Here is a 7057-nt window from a genome sequence, read left to right as displayed (position 1 = left end):
GTTTTCTTTCTGAGCGGCAATAATTTGGTCTTGAATAGTTGATTCAATAGTTATATTGGTCAAACTACCTTGTTGAATTATCTCTATATTCAACTTTTTCATCTCATGACATAAAGTTGGATCCATTATCTTCACGGTCATGCAATTGCAATGACTCTTACGACTGAGTGCATCTGCAACCACATTTGCCTTACCAGGGTGGTAATGCACCTCCAAGTCATAATCTTTAATCAATTCCAACCATCTTCTTTGCCGCATATTCAATTCTGATTGAGTAAAGATATATTTTAAACTCTTGTTATCTGTATAAATATGACAAATATTACCAAGCAGGTAATGCCACGAAATCTTTAAAGCATGGACAACTGTTGCTAACTCTAGATCATGGGTTGGATAATGTTCTTCATGTCGCTTAAGTTGTCTGGAAGCATAGGCGATGACTCGACCTTCTTGCATCAATACACATCCAATACCAATACCAGAAGCATCACAATAAACGTCGAACGGCTTCTCGATATCTGGCTGTGCTAACACTGGTGCAGTGGTTAATAATCTCTTCAAGATCTAGAAAGCTTCTTCACAGTCAGGTGACCAGACAAACTTGGCTTGGTTTTTCAACAATCCCATGATGGACTTGGATATTCTAGAGAAATCTAGAATGAAACGACGGTAATAACCCACCATTCCTAGAAAACTTCGAACCTGATGAACAGTGGTTGGTGGTTTCCAATCTAGTATATCCTTAACTTTGCTTGGATCTACCGCAACTCCTTTAGCTAACAAGACATGTCTTAAAACTATAATTCCTTTAGCCAGAAGTCACACTTACTAAACTTGGCATATAATTGATGTTCTCTTAGACATGTCAGAACAACTCTGAGATGTTCAGCATGTTCTTTCTTGTTCTTGGAATATATTAAGATGTCATCAATGAAGACCACTACAAACTTATCTAGCTTAGGCATGAACACTGAATTCATTAGATACATGAAATGAGCTGGGGCATTCGTCAAACCAAAAGACATTACTAGGTACTCATATAATCCATATCTGGTGGTAAATGCCGTTTTGAGAATATCTTTAGGCTTAATTTTGATTTGATGGTAACCTGACATCAAATCAATCTTGAAGAAAACCTTGGCTCCAGCTAGTTGATCAAAAAGTAAATCTATTCGAGGTAAGGGATATTTATTTTTAATTGTCACTTCATTCAATGGACGATAGTCAACACACAATCTCAGGGTCTCATCTTTCTTTTTCACAAAAATTGCAGGACATCCCCAAGGTGATGGACTAGGTTGGATAAACCCTTTATTGATCAACTCTTGCAACTGAGTCTTCAACTCGGCTAATTCCTTGGGAGGCATCCTATAAGCTCTCCGAGAGATCAGAGCTGTTCCAGGTTTTAGATCTATGTTAAACTGAACATCCCTATCAGGCGGTAGACTGTGTAAATATTCAGGAAAAACATCTAGGAATTCATAAACTACAGGGATATCTCTAATCTCTTTGATGGAAGTTGCACAAACTTTTTCCACTGATCTCTTTAAGATTGGAAGTTGGATAAGAAGCTGAGAATTACTGTCTCACAAACTCAACCTTATTGTCCTATTTAAAGTATCTACAACAGCCTTATGCTGATACATCCAGTTCATACCTAGGATCACATCTATATCCTGATCTTTTAAAATAATCATGGTAGTGGGAAAAATGTGCCCACCCAGGTTTATGGGTACCTGGTACACCATTTCCTTAGTACATAGATGTCCCCCGGGCGACTGTATATAAAAATTCTCCTTTGTTTCCCTAATTGGGATTTCATGCTTTATGACAAAGGTTCTATTGATGAATGTATGAGATACACCAGAATCAAAAAGCATAACTGTAGGATGATCGGCGACAGGAAACATACCCAGCATCATGGGTTCCCCTTCTAGAATCTCCCCAACTTGAGTATACAAAACCCGCCCTGTCTTCTTTTCATTTTTGCCCTTCTGAGCATTTTGGTTATTGTTCTTGTCCTGAGCTTGACCCTGTTATTGATTTCTAGGAGCCTTTTGAAAATTTGGATTATACTGCTTAGGATACAGACATTCCCTAGAGAAATGACCTGACTTCCCACAATTGAAGCATGGGTAATTGTGGCCTTGAGGTGTTGGAGCATGAACACCAGGAACATTTGTCTGTTGAGAGTTCAGGTAAGTTATGGCAGGATGGACATTTGGTCATTGACTGGCTTGGAACTATGGTGGACGATAAGGAGGACGGTAGTGATTCACTGGATGATCAATTATCTTCTGTCTCTTTTGATTGCCACCGAAAGACCCAGATGGCACACTCTTTTTCTTCTTAATTTCCTTATGTTGCCGATATTTCTCCTCTGAAGCAATAGCAATATTAACTACCTCATGATACATGACATTGGTACAGGTAGTCATCATGGTCTGAAGTTTGGTATTAAGGCCACGCATGAACCACTTCTTCTTCTTGGTATATGTGTTAACATGCTCAGGTGCGTACTGTGAAAGGTGATTGAACTTGCCCACATACTACATGACTATTTGATCACCTTGCTTCAAAGCAAGAAACTCATCAAGCTTCATGGCCATAACTCCATCTGGAATATAATGGGCATGAAAAGTAGTGCGGAACATGGCCCAAGTCAAACTTCTACTCCATGGTACAAAGCCAATCATCAGCTTCAAGTGGTTCATCAGCCTTGGTAAATACTGGTGGTCGTGTATCCATGAAATCAACATACGTAGCTTCCTACCTTTGATGATTACGACAACGATTCCCTTGCATCATATTTTGATTGCTTTGAGCTAACTCCCGAAGCAACTGAGCATTATCTATGGTCACATTGACCAGTGCCGTGATAGCATCAGCCAAATTTGGTGGAACTGGTGGGGGATCAGGAATACCATCCTCGTCTTGCGAAGAACCAGGAATATTCAAACACCGAGTACGACGTATCTATTCATGACAAACCAAACTTTACTCATAAACATTTATTGAACTATTAAAAGAGCTTACTACAAACATATTACATTGGGTTTACTTATTTATACACAAGTCTGCACTTAGGCTAGACTACCCAACTAAACTAGAACTCACTATATTACAACTCTACTCTTCTCCTCGAGCACATCAAACCTCGTGATCGGTATCCATTCCAGAAACATTTTCACCTTCATCATCACTTTCATTGACCATTACTACTTCTTCTAGATCCTCTTCTTCTTCCTCTTCATGTTCATCATCATCTGCTATGATGACACCTGGGTCCATTGTGTCTGCTTAAGGCTCATGATTTGGATTTAGGAGATTGTTCAGCCTATGGACTTCTTCATGTAGATTGGTATAATATTCTTCTAAGTCTTCTACATAGAACTCTAACTCATGAGCTCGGGCTCTAGCTACATCTTCTCTATGCCAAGCTTCATTTCTTCCTTCCACCATACGAACTAACATACGCTCATAGTTCTTATGAGCGGTGGTGCGACACCTCAATTGATCATGTAACTTGCCCACCTAGATGGCATCCAAGACCCTATCTCTAGTAGCCTGTGCTAATTCTACTAAAAGCCTCTATACCTTAGCCTAGGGATTGGGCCTAAAGCTGCTGCTGCTAGCACCATCACTTATAGGGGCAAGCTGGTGACGAGGAACTCCTTTGGGTCCAATGGACTTATGGGGCATTACCTTGGTACGAGCCATACTATAGAAAGTAAGATTTAATAACAGTAAGACAATCTGAGAAAAGTCTAAAGAGTAGTAAGAATGGGACTTATACTACTTAACCCAAACTAAGAGGGAAAGTAATTAACAAGTGGATTAATCATGATGCATGAGTCGTCCTTATGAAACTTAAACATCAAAGCTCCTAAAGTATATACACAATAGTTCTTATTATATAGGGCATAATAAGATTACTACTCCACCATACAAAACCTTTTTAATCAAATAAGGAATGGCGAGAATGAATTAAGATAAGTCAGAAGCAATTTGGATCAAATTAACAGATTAAATTTATTTGCCCCAAATCGTTTTGAAGTTTTTGTAAAACAATACTACAAAAACTTTGCAATGGTCGCTCTGATACCATTCTTTGGTAGAACCTCCTAAATTATTGGGCCCACATGCACCTATCACTGTCCAATGACCTCTGACGACGATACATATGTTCCCAGTAACTTAAGAAGATTGTCGGGTGTCCTCAGAGAACCCCGAATCATCCACGATTTTTTTCTGAGCAGGATCCATTACAGAATCATTGTAGTATTACAACAGTTTATTCATTAATTTACATCAGAGTAAAATAGCGAAAGTCTTATGATACTTAGTTACAAATAGTTGTTTCAAACTTTACAAACTAAGTACGATTATTATTAGAAACCATAATAGTGGAGTAGCTTAGTAACATAAAACAAAACACGCAATAAAAGTACCCTGCCCAAGGGCCACACATTTACTTGTCATCATCAATATGAACAACCGTCATGCAGCACAGTCCAAAGCAGACCTGCTCATGAGGCTCACCTGCAACAAGGGTTTAACAAACCCTGAGTACAAAAGTACTCAACAAGACTTAACTGAAGTAACAATAGATAAGACTCAGGAATGCAGGCTCGGGGATTCAAGGTAAGGCTTTAGCAATAAATAAGGTTCTTTTGCGTAAAAGCTCTTTAAAAAGAGTCTTTCTTTCAATATTTAATCCTTATCAAAATCATATATGAATCTGCCATGATCTGTATTGAGATCATGACCTTCATATCAAACTTTTTCTCAAAACTTCCTCAAGTTTTATTTATTAACTACGATGATGAATAGTGAATTAAGTCTCCATAACTGAGGAGCAACGATGATTCAAAGCGATTATAACCTAGCTGGGGATTCCCAACCACATGACATATGTAGGTCCCCGACCTACATATACCAATCTACCCTCAGATCCTCTAATACAAGAATAGGTCCGCACCACCCGAGAATATAGTACTCTACCAATCTAGCCCATTGCCATGTGGGTACATGCTACTCTCACCATCTCTCCGCTCCTAGTGCGCGAGTAGCCATTCTCATAATAGAATAGCCAAGTTAAGGCCTACCGGAGTATGTGGCTAGTACTACAAAGTCTCACCTCATGCAATTCAACAATGGACGGTTCTTAATTGACACAGATGGAAAGAACCCGCTCACAAGATATCCATGTCTTGTGGCTCTCATACACCGAGTCCACCCAATCTAGATTTATTACTCCACATGCTCATATCTCATGATAACATAAATAACCAGTCGTATCCAAAAATCCATTTATACCTCGCAGGTGACAGGTAATCACCCGACTTTTATTGGTCTAAGCATGGCTAAGCATAACTAGGTATTCTTAAATTAAAACTGGTAACAAGGTTGATATAGAAAAACAAGGTTGGTAATGCACCAATTAGGTTTCCACTCAACTCCTAATCACTTAATGCAGCATTAAAAGCAAAAGCGATATAAATTTGTAAAACACAAGATAGGTTTAAATGCATCCGGGGCTTGCCTTGATTGTCGGAATAGTCAAGTTCCAGAGATGACCTTGGGCTGACCACGGCAGCGAGCCCTCTGACTGGCGATTTCTCACCGATAGTGAGGTATCTAGCGACGGTGTGGGTACCAGCATGATCACCACGACAAGGCACACCCATTGGTGGGACTAATTGGACCAACCACGGCTCAAACCGAGCTTGACGCTGGCCATGGCGGCATGGCCGAGCAGTGCACGGTGGCGCTGTGGCATTCTAGTGGCTAGAGCTCGCTAGAGCTCCCTACAACTACTCAAATAGCATCAGCAGCTCACCTAGATCGGGCTAGAGCACTTGGTTGACTGCGAGCAGCAAAGGATGCTTCTGTCGACGTTGATGGTGATGGCGGCAATGGAAGGCACGATGTTCTAGTGGCTACAGTGGATGAAATGATCAATCAACAAGGCACATAGCATCACGGCAACACGGAGAAGCTGGAGCTATGCTTAGCAAGGGTAGAGACGCACCATAGAGTGCTAGCCACGGAGAGGCGAGCTCGACGGTGTTGCGACCAACCGTGAGGAAGAACGATGATGTGTAGCATTTCTCGGTGAAAACAGACACCTAGGACCAGTCGGCTAGGTTCGCAAGGAGTAGGCGGAGCTATGGTATGCTTTGCAGAGACTAGGAGGGCACTACGGCGACGGTGCGAGCTCGATGGAGCAGAGCGGCGATGTTGGGAAAAACAGAGGAAGAAAGCGGAGGAGAACGGTGACGGCGCAGGCTTTATAGCGTGGCCAAGAAGCACGGAGAAGCCACGCAGCAGCCTTCCCATGCCAGCGCGAAGCCAGAGATGGCCACGGGTGCGCCTGGAAGACGTCGGAAGCTCACCGACGGTGAGGTGTCGGCCTGCTGCAATGTTCCCACTAATTACCGAATTGCCACTCGCTTTAATTCTCAAATTACTCCCAAATTTGTATGGTAACTTAAAAATCTCCAAAAATAAAAGTTGTTCCAAAATAAAACTTCTACAACTTTTCTTTAATAACCATACCCAAATTATGTCTACATTTTGAAATGCAAGTTTAAAATCAAAAGGGGACACTTTAAGAATTTATCCATTTTCAAATTACTTCAAATTTTATATAACAATTTTGAAAACTCCAAAAATCAACTTTGTACACATTGACAAGCTCTACACTTTTGCTTTTAGGCTTAGCTCCAAAATGTGCTTAGATTTTGAATTAGGTTTTCTAGGGTAGAATTAAATGTTGGAAATTAGGGTTTTGGAATTCCAATTCAATTCAAAGGTTTTGAAATTGATTCATCCATACAAGTCAACACATATCATCATAAAAATAAACTTGTTTTAGTGAATGCATATCAAAATTTTCACTAACACAAAAATGATGTGCAATGCATATGATGACATGGCATATATTAGGGTTTAAACACCAGAGGTGTTACAACCACCAAGGCCATGAGCTCCGCCTCGTCTGACCCCCGAGGATGGGCTTTGCCTCACCCGATGTCTGAGGGCTGGCTCTACT

The sequence above is a fragment of the Miscanthus floridulus genome, chromosome 18 (genome assembly GCF_019320115.1).
Source record: "Miscanthus floridulus cultivar M001 chromosome 18, ASM1932011v1, whole genome shotgun sequence".
Taxonomy (NCBI): domain Eukaryota; kingdom Viridiplantae; phylum Streptophyta; class Magnoliopsida; order Poales; family Poaceae; genus Miscanthus; species Miscanthus floridulus.
The sequence above is the reverse complement of the archived record's forward strand: the minus strand, read 5'-3'. Positions refer to the sequence as shown.